The 13683-nt window shown below is 36.2% G+C and overlaps 1 protein-coding gene and 1 long non-coding RNA gene across 51 annotated transcripts in view; one reads left to right on the plus strand and one right to left on the minus strand.

Annotated features, from left to right (window-relative positions):
• Positions 1-13683, minus strand: part of ZBTB20 (zinc finger and BTB domain containing 20) — an 863472-nt gene that overhangs the window by 817413 nt on the left and 32376 nt on the right. For 16 of the 50 annotated variants that reach the window (XM_027980108.3, XM_060418087.1, XM_060418088.1 and 13 more), the window contains exon 1: positions 1-13683. This exon is cut by the window's right edge and continues 32376 nt beyond it. The exons of the other annotated variants lie outside the window; for them this stretch is intronic. The gene's annotated coding sequence lies outside the window, so the exon portion shown is untranslated. 50 annotated transcript variants of the gene reach the window in all.
• Positions 1-13683, plus strand: part of LOC132660066 (uncharacterized) — a 26706-nt gene that overhangs the window by 7006 nt on the left and 6017 nt on the right. Inside the window, exon 2 of the long non-coding RNA XR_009601262.1 lies at positions 9951-10044. This is a non-coding gene — a long non-coding RNA (uncharacterized LOC132660066). The remainder of the gene's footprint in view (positions 1-9950; positions 10045-13683) is intronic.

Genomic DNA, 13683 nt, shown 5'->3' on the forward strand with positions numbered 1-13683 from the left:
CTTCTTCCCCAGCGCTGAGTTTCTCTTCTCATAATCGGTGTCTCCCTGGAAGTACAGTGTGAGTGGTAATGACTGCCTGCCTCCCTAATGAGTCCATTTTCCTGCTCTTGATGTTGTGTATATACACACACTGCAACCTACCTTACAAACCACAGAGACGGGAAGAGAGAGAGAGAGCAAGAGAGAGGGAGGGAGGGGGGGCAGAGAGGGAGAGAGAGACAGAGACAGAGCAAGCGAGTGAGAGAGAGAGAAGAGGGGAGAGAGAGAGAAAGAAAAACAGAAAGAAACAGAGAGAGAAAGGCACAGACAAAGCCCTCCTACCAGACAGCAGACAGCCTTCCTTCCCCTATCCAGCAAAATGCAACTCGTCTAATGCAGCAACAGGTTCAGTATTGCCAGACTAACAGAGTGAAAAAGGTATATTCTCTATAGCATTACTGCTGCAAATAAACAGTTTAAGAGCAGCTGGCTCCACCTTCTTTATTTATGCTCCATTATGAGGAATGCATTGTTTCAGTTCTGGCATACAGTACATGTAATTATCATAAATACATTTTTTGCATATTAGCAGGAAATAGTGAAATAGATAGCCTATTTGTGCAATCTTATAAATTTATTTTTTTTAATGTGGAAAGAGTGTCAACAAATCTGCTCTGACAAAAGCCTAGTAATGATTTTAAAGTCAAAGCAGTCTTAAAGGAGGCTCTGAAAGAAACAGACTCCATACAATAGGAAAACTGATCTCAGACAAAACTGATAACTGCAAAGAAGAAATCATTCCTCAGTAAATAAATCAAGACCATAAGCAAAATCACAGACAGAAAAAGAATTCAGTTGAATTAAGTAACTAATAGATTGGTACTCTAGAAGAAGGCAGATCGGTTTCTTATTTGAAGCATCTATCTGTACAAACATCACAGTGCCATGTACTTTGTGTGAACAGGTGCAATGCATATAGTACATAGTGTTACAACAACAGAAATAAATCCCACAAGAAGCTTCCATCACTAGCAGGACAAGATTACATAGAATATGGATTTGAAACCACAGCAGAAACCCCTTGTTCTTTTATTAGGAGGAAAAAATAAAAATAATCAATGCTTCTAAATAAAGCTTCCTTAAAAGGAAAAAAAAATGTTTTTCTTTGTCTGATGCCTCTAATCATTTTTTTTTTCGCTACATGTTGCTTGAACCAAAATAATGCTGATACTGCACTACTTACCCCATCACGTGTTTCCCCACCCCTTCCCCCGCCTCCCAGGTGCCTTTTCTCCCATAAGTGATACATTTGCAGCCATGGAATTACAAAGATCAGAAAACAGAACTAGTTTCAAGCCCTTCTCCTTGTCTCCCAGTTTTTTAAACTAGACTCTGCCTGTGTACCTAGATAGCCACCTTTCCTAAAATATTTCTGTACAGTTTGGCTGTGTGTCACTTAGCGAGAACTTAGGAACAGTACAATAGAGGCTAAATATTCTAAAGAAAATTTATATAAAAATGAAAAATATAACTGATTCTGACCTATTCAAACTCTGCATTTAGGCACCAATAATTAAGTATATTAACTGTAAAATCATCTTTTTTATTTGGTTTATCTCTCAAAGCAGGCTGTGTTCCTTTGTATAAACAAAACTACTTCACTGTATAAGCATCAATTCCTTTGTTTAAAAGTACCTTTTCAAACCCAAGGAGAATAAGAAGACAGTATTTGATTCCTACCAACAGTAACCAAAAGGAATGTAAAGGACCATGAAGTCTATTCACCTTTTCTAAAGAACAACCAGTTAGTTGAATTAAAAAAGAAAAACAAATATTTTCGCTTAGTGAAAAATGCACAACATCTCAATAGTTTCTCCATATCTGCATACCTTACTAGATTCCAAGCACAATAAGTGACATGTTCTTAGTACTTTCTAGAGTTCAAGATACACTTTCCCTGCTGGAACTGGTGACCCATGTATTAAATTAACCATTGCACCACATGAAACAATAATCCTAATTGACAACCAGGCTCTGAAGTTATAAAGTTATTAAGTTAAATTGTTTCATATGTTGATATGCCATGGGGCAATTTCATCCTGTAGAAAGATTCTAAGGGGGAAGTTAAGAACTAGTTTTGGTCCCAGTGTTATTATGAATACTTTGTGTAACCTCAGCAAGCCATGTAGCCATTCTCAGTTTCACATAAAAAATTAAATTAAATTTAAAAGGAAGGAATTGACCAGGTTAACATAATAATGATAATGATGATAGCTAATGCTTAAGTCCTTATGTGCCAGGCACTCCTATAAGTACTTTGCATTTATTAACTCACTAAATCCTAATAATGACCCTATGAGGTAAGCATTATTTTCAGTTTTATTTTCCAGATGAAGAAACAGAGAGGTTAAGTGATTTGCTCAAGATCACACAGCAAAACAATAATGAGACCTGAATCCAGCCTGTCTGGTTTAGAGATAATGTGTTTAATTTCTATACCATATTATCTCCCAATATCTAATGCTAACTCAAACCTCATTTACCCAGAAGATTCTGTGGTTATGAGTCAAATCCAACATATCTTTATGCTTCCTCTTACCTTGCTTACCAATATAGCATGGTGCAAATTTTTCTTCTAATTTACACCCATAACTCTCAGTACATTTTGTTTAAGTGTCTAGTAATTCCAATCCCAAAGAAAGGCAACGCCAAAGAGTGCTCAAACTACCACACAACTGCACTCATCTCACACGCTAGTAAAGTAATGCTCAAAATTCTCCAAGCCAGGCTTCAGCAATACATGAACCGTGAACTTCCAGATGTTCAAGCTGGTTTTAGAAAAGACAGAGGAACCAGAGATCAAATTGCCAACATCCGCTGGATCATCAAAAAAGCAAGAGAGTTCCAGATTTCTGCTTTATTGACTATGCCAAAGCCTTTGACTGTGTAGATCACAATAAACTGTGGAAAATTCTGAAAGAGATGGGAATACCAGACCACCTGACCTGCCTCTTGAGAAACCTGCATGCAGGTCAGGAAGCAACACTTAGAACTGGACATGGAACAACAGACTGGTTCCAAACAGGAAAAGGAGTACGTCAAGGCTGTATATTGTCGCCCTGCTTATTTAACTTATATGCAGAGTACATCATGAGAAACGCTGGGCTGGAAGAAGCACAAGCTGGAATCAAGATTGCCGGGAGAAATATCAATAACCTCAGATATGCAGATGATATCAACCTTATGGCAGAAAATGAAGAGGAACTAAAGAGCCTCCTGATGAAAGTGAAAGAGGAGAGTGAAAAAGTTGGCTTAAAGCTCAACATTCAGAAAATTAAGATCATGGCATCCGGTACCATCACTTCATGGGAAATAGATGGGGAAAACAGTGCAAACAGTGGCTGACTTTATTTTCCTGGGCTCCAAAATCACTGCGGATGGTGACTGCAGCCATGAAATTAAGATGCTTACTCCTTGGAAGGAAAGTTATGACCAACCTAGACAGCATATTAAAAAGCAGAGACATTACTTTGTCAACAAAGGTCTGTCTAGTCAAGGCTATGGTTTTTCCAGTGGTCATGTATGGATGTGAGAGTTGGACTCTAAAGAAAGCTGAGCACCAAAGAATTGATGCTTCTGAACTGTGGTGTTGGAGAAGACTCTTCAGATTCCCTTGGACTACAAAGAGATCCAACCAGTCCATCCTAAAGGATATGAGTTCTGGGTGTTCATTGGAAGAACTGATGTTGAAGCTGAAACTCCAACACTTTGGCCAACTGATATGAAGAGCTGACTCATTTGAAAAGACCCTGATGCTGGGAAAGATTGAGGGCAGGAGAGGAAGGGGATGACAGAGGATGAGATGGTTGGATGGCATCACCAACTCGATGGACATGGGTTTGGGTGGACTCCGGGAGTTGGTAATGGATAGGGAGCCCTGGCATGCTGCAGTTCTTGGGGTCGCAAAGAGTTGGACACAACTGAGCGACTGAACTGAACTGAACTCTATTTTAAAAAGGTTACATAATCCATTTAATCATCTTTCTTTGTTTCCCAATGTCCATAGTATATGCAACCATTTGCTTGAAGTGGAAAATATAATAATTTGTAACCAATAAGGCTATCAATTCATAAAACCCAATGGCAACCCACTCCAGTATTCTTGCCTAAAAATCCCATGGACAGAAGGAGCCTAGTGGGCTAGAGACACGGGGTTGCAAAAGGGTCAAACACAACTTGGTGACTACACAAGAAGTAGCATTATATGTAGTTCCCATACATTATTCTCCTCAAAGCCCGATGTTTAAAAAAGAAAAAGAAAGAAAGAAAGAAAGAAACTATACAGTTCTTAAAGTTTCCCTAGTTCAAATATCAAATACTAATGCAAGTGATTGTTTAAATAATTAATAAATAATGTAAAATATAATTTAAAAATTCTTGTTTTCTGTAGCCTGAGAGGCATGAAAAGCAAAGATTTAATTATAAATGATTTGTTATAGATGCTGAATAATATCCTATGATTTTTATGTAGTTGGTTTTAACTTTGAACCATTTAGATATATTCTGAAGACTTTTACACTAAAGTTTTATTCTGCAAGAGAGAATTTAACCACTCTGATCTTTGCGTGTTAACTAAACATGTATTTTGTGCCCAAATATGTGCCATACTACTATACTTGAGAGTGAAAAGTGAAGATAATACGTGTGATGTAGTTTCTGCTTGTGAGGATTTCACAGGCTGGTGGGGGACAGACACGTAAATAATATTAGAACAAGCAGATAATCTTGCCACTACTTCCTGTAATATCCCATACAATGCAGTGCCTTACACTTCCTGCACTTTCCGCAAAAAACTAAAGTGAAATTAAACAAAACAAGCATATATACCTAAATTTAAAATATGCCTGTGAAAGACGTGTGTGTGTCTGTGTGTTGCAGGGTGGGTACAGACGTTAGACTGAAGATAGCTTTTTCTCCAACAGTGTGGCTTACAGAGTCATTAAGTAAATTTTGTCCATCGTCCCCAAGGTGCCTAGTAAAGAGTCTTCTACAAGTGCACAGTACATGTACTTCTTAAATGATGTGGAAATAAGTGATACCTATTGCCCTGGAGCATCAAATGCCATTAATTTTAGGGTTACAGTGTAATTGGATCAGAGATTGTTGACTTGGCAAATGAATACTTCCAAAAGTAAACAAAAGACGGAATTTTTTTAAATTTTGAAAACAAATCAACTAAACTCAAAAACATCTGAATACATACCCCTAGCCCAGGTATACTTTTGCCAAGTCCTTTCTCAGGGATCATTAATGTTTTTATATTATGTGAAGCTAAACAGGAAAAAAAAAACGTAATAGCTTAAGATTGTTCACAAGAACATTCCCAAAAGATACCTTTATTGCCTAGATTATAAAAAAAAAAGGGGGGGAGGAGTGAAAATATGAGTCATGTTGCAATGATGGACATTTTACTTATCTATTATTTCTTTCACATCTACAACATATGTTCTAGAATAAGTCTGAAACTGGTCTTAGATTTCCTTGTAGGAATGGAACCATATCCTTTGAGAAAAATAGTTTTAAGCTGGTTAGGGTCAAAGAGTAAAACTTGAATAATTCTTTTTGTGTGTTTAAAGTGTGCTGCATAACTAAATAACAGTTTGAAGGTAGAGGAGCATAGAAATGAGAGGGGAGGAGGAAGAGAGGAGAATCACAAGAAAGACGGGACAGTGAGAAATTCCCCAATGTCAAGGTGGCCACAGATGTTTGTTTGTAGTTTTTTTCAAAGTGTTGCCTAATATGAAATTCTAAGAGGTCTGCATTTTTGCAACACAAACCTTCTTTCCAAACGTGGACAGCTTGGTATATTCTATAACCCTGTTTACTAGCTTGTCTGAGTGTGTGCGTGCACGCGCGTTCAGTCGCATCTGACTGGAATCCCATGGACAGTAGCTCACCAGGCTCCTCTGTCCATGGAATTTTCCAGGCAAGAATATTGGGGTGGGTTGCCATTTCTTACTCCAGGGGATCTTGCCAACTCAAACTCGGGCCTCTTGTATCTCCTGCACTGACAAGCAGATTCTTTACCACTGCGCCACCTGGACTAAGATGGAAAAATCAAAGTACAGCCATAGGAACGTATGGCTCCCATGCTATAACCTCTGAAAACACAGGCACTTCTTAATGAGACAGTACATACTTCAGAGTTGCAAGGAGTGACCAGTGGCACTTTGAATAGTGGCCAGTAAATGGTGAATAGTGAATAGTAAAAAGCCAAAAGTCTCTTCTACATAGAATGACTTGAATATGGATATGAGTCAATCACCGTTTCCCCCCACAAATACACAGGAGAAAAATGGTCATGTGAGAAGACACAGAGATTGTCTGAATTACAAGATTACTGATGGCACCCCACTCCAGTACTCTTGCCTGGAGAGTCCCATGGACAGAGGAGCCTGGTAGGCTGCAGTCCATGGGGTCGTGAACAGTTGGACACAACTGAGCGACTTCACTTTCACTTTTCACTTGCATGCATTGGAGAAGGAAATGGCAACCCACTCCAGTGTTCTTGCCTGGAGAATCCCAGGGATGGGGGAGCCTGGTGGGCTGTCGTCTATGGGGTCACACAGAGTCGGACACGACTGAAGTGACTTAGCAGCAGCAGCAGCATTGACTATTATTGTTGTTATTAAATACTACCTCTATAAACTGATCTTAAATGACATGAATATCTTCAGAAATTTAGAGGAGAGTACTTTCATGACACAATCAATACAATTTTAATCAAAAAATTAAAAAACATAAAAATGTCATTCTCAATATCTCCCTGGCTCTAGAAAAATGTATTAGGTATATATACTAGATTAACTCTATCTGCTCCCTGCTCAATCTTCTCTCCTAAACAATCTAGAACAGTGTTAGTAACTGTCTTTAAAGTCTCAACACCTTCATAATAATTTATTCATAGGATTATATTCAGTGCACAAGGAAAAAGAAACAGAAACTACAGAGGGTATTTCACAGGAAAAATAAAAGTTACATAGAAGTTATAAAAAAGGTATCTTAACTGCTATAGACATTGTTGGTCCAGCAGGTTAGGGAGATCCTCACTGTTCTGCTTGGCAACTCTATACGCGAAAACTCAACTCCATATTGTTCTCATCTAAAACGTTGCTATAAGTAAGGATGCATTCTTATAATAAAAGTTGCCACTGTTGCAGAGTCAGGAACTATACTTAGTGCTACATAACTACGTAGTACTACATAACTGCCCTTAATGCTACATAACTATATTTAGTGCTACGTAACTCATTTACCCCTCCCCACAGCATTATAAGAAAGGTACTACTAATGTTTTCATTTATAGATGAGGAAACTGAGCCTAAAGTCTTGTAGCAAATAAGTGGTAGAAGTCAGGTCTAAACTCAATCCAAATGGAATTTGAAGGAATAAAGGGAGTGGCTTGACAAAACTACCCCAAAATTTTCTAGAATAATAAACTGGCCAGATTAGGAAGAAATTTGGGAAGAAAAAATAATGATAAGAAACATGTCTGAGAACAGCTATATTCCCCAGATAATTTCAACATTTATTTTAAACATATTTGAGAAAAAGTACACACATCTCAAAATAAAATTTAAAGAAAGGATATGAAGAAAAACAGAGTATAAATAAATAGCTTTCAAACAGGATGAAAGAAACACCAGGAACCAGTTTGATTAAAGAGTTGGAAACACTAATAACAATCTGTCCAGTAATATTGAAGCCAGTTATTAATAATAGAGTCAGCATGATAAGAGCCTGCTAGCTCCTCTGAGGCAACAGGCCACAGGGATAATTCAAAATAGGCAGATACGGTATCTCTTATTTTTAAGAAAGCTCATTTAACCCTGATAAGTTACAGGTTTACAACCATAACCTTTGAAACATATAAGGTTATATCAAGTTTTTGGAAAAGAGTTTACATAAAATCTCAATCTTCTTCATTTCTATTAACAACAAACACAGGAAAACCTCATTAATCAGAGTACATACAATCAGAATGTATAATGTATCAGATACATTTACAGGATTCTTGTGAAATAGAAATTTTTAAATGAATTACATTATACTTTAATAATTATATTGGTTGTTTCAAAATTATCAGATTATCAAAACATATTCTACTTTATGTTGAATAGCTATAAATTTAGGCTTAAATTAAATGTAGTGTCCTCCTCTATTTCAAACTGGTGACATTTTACCACTTAAAATGTAATAAATGGACCTTCCACAACACAAATAATACACCCAACATCATCTATGTAGAATATGAACATAAAATAAGTGTCTCACCAGGAAATAGCTTTTATTAGTAATCAATAAGAGAAGAATACTGCCCATAATTAAATCTGAATTAATTATGAAAAGGGTTATGAAAGAAATAAATCATCATTGTGGATGTCATTTTAGAAATTTAATGATCTGGGATTTCAATACACATTACTTATGAAGTCATACCCCAAAATTTGATACTGAAATAAACTGAAAAGCACTTTAAGCTAATATTTTAATAAAATTCATGTGGTTTTGTATAAAACAAACTTATTTAACTATACTCCCTTCACCAATAAATGCATTTAATTCAATATGCCATTCAATAATTAATCCTATAGCAGTTTAATTGAATGTTTACAATATACTTGAAAATAAAATATTATAAAATATTTGTTATAAAATGAAATGTCATATATTTTTTAAAAATTCTGAAGTTTCCCCGGTGCTACATTTAACTGAAGTGAAAGTCGCTCAGTCACGTCCCATTCTTTGTGACCCCATGAACTATATACAGTCCACAGAATTCCCTAGGCCAGTGCTGGAGTGGGTAGCCTTTCCCTTCTCCAGGGCATCTTCCCAACCCAGGGATCGAACCCAAGCCTCCTGCATTGCAGGTATATCTTTATCAGCTAAGCCACCAGGGAAGCCCAAGAATACTGGAGGCGATAGCCTATCCCTTCTCCAGGGGATCTTCCTGACCCGGGAATGGAACCTGAGTCTCCTGCAGTGTAGGTGGATTCTTTACCAACTGAGCTATCAAGGAAACCCCTATTATTTTTAAAGTTAAATTAATGAGCGTATAGAAATAAATAATAAATCAGAGCAGTTTTTAGTCAGTGGTGGGTGATACCTAAAATATTTATAGCTGGAAAGGCATGGACATAGACCAGTAAGAAATGTTACTGTAACTACTAATCAAAACAGACACTGGCTATAAATAAATGACTTATTGCCAGTGTGTACCTCCTGAAAAACAATCTTAGCTTTAGATAACAAACCAGAATCTATTTTCTAAAACAAGTTACAAAATTTGGAGGAATATGTGGTTTTACTACTGAGCTACTACCCCTGTACTCTAGATCAATAGATTCTCCAATTTTTAAAAATATACATCCTATCAGTAAAAATATTTTGAACTCTATGTAGATCATTTGTCTGTTGGTTCTCAACTCCATTCCCACCTCTTCCATGCTCTCTTATGTGGCTGAACCTGAAAACTACATTTCCTAGATTGCTTTGCTGGGATGGGTAGCACTGGCAGATGATCAAAGGGAATTTTTTTCCCTTTTGTTTTTGAAACCAGCAATCGCTGCAATGGTGTTTCAGCAGCCTCTGTAGCACAGAGATCTTGTAGCACAGATCTTGGGATCTGGCTCTCAGGACTGCTGGCTGCAGCAATAGGACCACAGCTGCAGAACAGCAGCAGCCATCACAGGTGACTGGAAGCTCTACCAGCCTTGGCAAGTCCAACAGCACTGGAGGAACTGTGGACCCCTGGGCTCCTGCCCTGTCAGTAGGAGTGTGGTTACCTGGCTTCCCGTGAAGCAGTGGCCATGGCGATTCTAACATTCACAACCTCAGCGGGGCTCCAGCGTCCTCAGCAGCTCAGTGCTCGTAAGCTCTAGGTAACCAAAACTTTCCATTGCTTTCTACAGGTGTTAGTGTTAATCTCTCAGTCGTGTCTGATTCTTTGTGACTCCATGGACTATAGCCTGCCAGGCTTCCCTCTCTGTCCGTGGGATTTTCAAGGTAAGAATACTGGAGTGGGTTGCCATTTCCTTCTCCAGGGGATCTTTCTGACCCAGGGGTAGAATCTGGGTCTCCCACACTGCAGGCAGATTCTTTACAGTCTGAGCCACCAGGGAAGGCCTGCTTCCTACAGGTGCTCATTGCTAAATAACACTGCCACCTTCTTTTCTTTCCTCCAGACTTTCCAACACTTTTGCAACCAATTCCTTGGATTAAAATCCCTCTGTTCTGAGTCATGTTTGTTTCTCTGACTAGGCACTGATTAAATATAAGCCCACCCTCCAATATATACAATTATTTATAAATTACAGACTTATACTACCATTTGTATTATATATGTAATATATAATAAACATATTAATAAACATATTATATATATGTTTGTATTATAGAACATATGGAGTAATAGGTGTATTAAAGAATGAGATAAACAAGAAATAAACAGTTTTTAAAGTAAACTTTAATGTTTTATTTATCAACAATTTTCAAACATTCTTGTTGTCACTAAGAAAAATAAGATTTTTAGAGTATAATAAGATTAAATATTTGTCATTCTTGGTATTTCAGCTTCGTTTTACCCTTTATGAAACAGTCATTTGAAAATCTGGTACTATGTTCAGATTATTGTTATATTTAGCTTGTAGTGGTTGCCATGGAGGGGGGAAAGCCTCACAAAATAGTAGATCCAAATGGAAGAAGAGCATCATTAGCTGTGCTTATTAAATCACAGTACTCAATTTTCAATCCCAACCACCAATTTTATAAAAGATTTTGTGAAATTTGGCTAGTAAATTTCTATCTTCCCATGTGTCAACTAGTCATTCTTAAAAACTAAGAGGTACATGTAGCACCTTTATTTTTTTAACCAAAAAAAACCTGTTAATCTATTTAAAGATTTCATTTGGAGAATTTTATAACAAGTTATAAAATTCTGTTTCAAGTTTTAAAAAACATTCAGATACAGTTTTATGCAGTTTTAAAATTATACAGAAACTAGAGTTTTACAATTACATTGGCTTTGGCAACAGTCACACAACTTGAAAATAACAACAAACATTCAATATGAAAATGTCCGCTCCATACTATGGATCTTTCAAAAAGCAGTTATCTTCTCATTCACTGTAAGTATGATTCTTTTTAAAAAAAGATCAAGTATGTTTCTTTTTCCAAAAATATATGTTAATAGAGCACCTGTTATCACAGAAAAGTCAGCAAAATTAGAATTCTTATTCTGTAAAAGAAAAATGCATAACTGCAACAACTTTCATATCACTTCTCAGTGATCTCCCACTGAATAACCAGTAAACCTCAAGGGGTGCAAATAATATGACAGCTACTCTCCCATCTTACTACCAAGTATTGTAAAGACTCCACTTCTATATTTGATTCTGTTTTCTACTACATTTTAAAGATTTTATTTTTAAAAAGTCACATCAATGACACCCTACAGCACTTGTGCATCCTTTCATTTTAATTGATTTGCTAAAATAGCTTGCTTATATGTGATGAGTAGATGAATTTCATGTGTGGAAGTTGCTCGGTAATCTTATCCAGAAATCTTTTTCCATTCCAACCACACCGACCACTCCAACACTACAAAACTATGTTAACATAGTTTTTTCAGAATGCATTTTTAAATTAGAGGGTATTTTGATGCTTGGCAAGTATCTTTTCCAGTAAATCCTTTTAGTGATTCATAAATCATAGTTCTTCGTATTACTAAAATTGAGCCTATCAAATATCATTGGTTGAAATGCTAGAAATAGTGATATTTCCATGTATCTATACAATGAACCTTTCATACTATATAATTTATTCAGATACTTATTTATTCAAATCTTCAATATTTTCTATGCATCTTCTAATACGATTTGCTGACAAATAAATGTGATATTGCTTGCTGTCATATTTTTCATGCATTATTTCAGTCATTTTTCTCAAGGCATGCCATATACTCAGGGTGAGGTTCATCCCTTAATGACAGTGAATGTAAGTCCAAATTTCAAATAGACCTCTTGGTCATTATTTTTGGTTGTGCTGTGCTGTGCTTAGTCGCTCAGTCATGTCAGACTTTTTGCGACCCCACAGACTGTAGCCTGCCAGGGTCCTCTGTCCCTGGGGATTCTCCAGGCAAGAATAATGGAGTGGGTTACCATGCCCTCTTCCAGAGGATCTTCCCAATCCAGGGATGGGACCCACATCTCCTGCACTGAAGGTGGATTCTTGATACTGTCTGAGGCACCAGGGAAGCCCAAGCATATCCCTTCTCCAGGGATCTTCCTGACCCAGGAATTGAACTGGGGTCTCCTGCACTGCAGGCAGATTCTTTAGCAGCTGAGCTACCACGGATGCCCTATTTTTGGTTGACTTAGTGTCAAATATGGTTAAATCATCATTTTTAAAAAATTTTGTAATATAGCCAACAAAAGATTCATGCAATGCATTAGAGATATTCTTATTGAAATGTGCTTATTAGTATTTATCTTTATTCTGCTATCTTTTCCCAGAGTTGGTTTGTTTTGTGAGAGTTTATCTATTTAACACTGGACAATGTAATCCAAGACCCATCACAAGGCACAGATAAAATTCAAAGCCTCCAAATCTTAAAGCAAATCAATGCCCACCCCTACCTCAGAACACTTTATATAACTTACAATGTGTGTAAATGATACTTTGACAGTGTCAGCAACAATCTACATATTAGTAAACTTTACTTTCTTAGATTTTTAAAAAATAAAAATATGTATAAATTTTCAGTAATGTGTTATGGAAAAACCTGAGTGAATGTTTTGGTCAACCCAATGTTTCCAACAAAATAAGTTACACAATGAAAAGCTGACTTGGAAGTTAAGCATGACTTGGAAGTTAAGTTTTCTTAATCCATGCATGTAACCCACATTTCTTTGATTACTCAAACTATTCATACATTGGAACTCGCCTTTTCTCAGACCCTCTCCAGAGAATAAGAAATGTTTAAATATTGGTTTCCATCAGGATATTTTGTGTATAAAGTAGGCAATTCTCATCAATGAATGTGAAATCATGATGGCCTAGATATTATATAATATCAATTGAAATATATTATGTAAATATATTAAATGTATTATATATATTTAACACATATTTAATGTATTAAATATATTAAATGTATTATGAAATATATTAAATAACATTTGCTTCACCAAAATTAAGAATTTTTATTTCTTTATAAAATACTCATTTGTTAAATGTATTATAAACCATTAATGTTCTTTGTGATGCTTCAGATAAGTGATCTGAGATAACCTAGCTGGTGATATATAATATTTAGTTACTTAATTATACCAGAAATTTCACAAAGTTTTCTGTTTAACTCACAGTGCTGATTAAAAAAAAGGAAATCATTTTGAAATATTTAAAGAAAGTAAAAGGAGGAATAATAACTACAAAGCATCATTGTATCTTAATGAGAACTTGAAAGATTAGCTTTTCATCTTATTCTCAATTATTCATGGATGGTACATTTCATCTCTAGGTGTGCAGGAAATAAGAGTGTTTTAGCGGAAAAAAAAACACGGGCTTTAAAGTCAAATAAACCTGAATTTGCATTAAGTGTCCACATTTACTAGTTGTGAAAACCAAGTATCTCATTTTCCATGA

The sequence above is a fragment of the Ovis aries genome, chromosome 1 (assembly GCF_016772045.2).
Source record: "Ovis aries strain OAR_USU_Benz2616 breed Rambouillet chromosome 1, ARS-UI_Ramb_v3.0, whole genome shotgun sequence".
Lineage (NCBI taxonomy): Eukaryota > Metazoa > Chordata > Mammalia > Artiodactyla > Bovidae > Ovis > Ovis aries.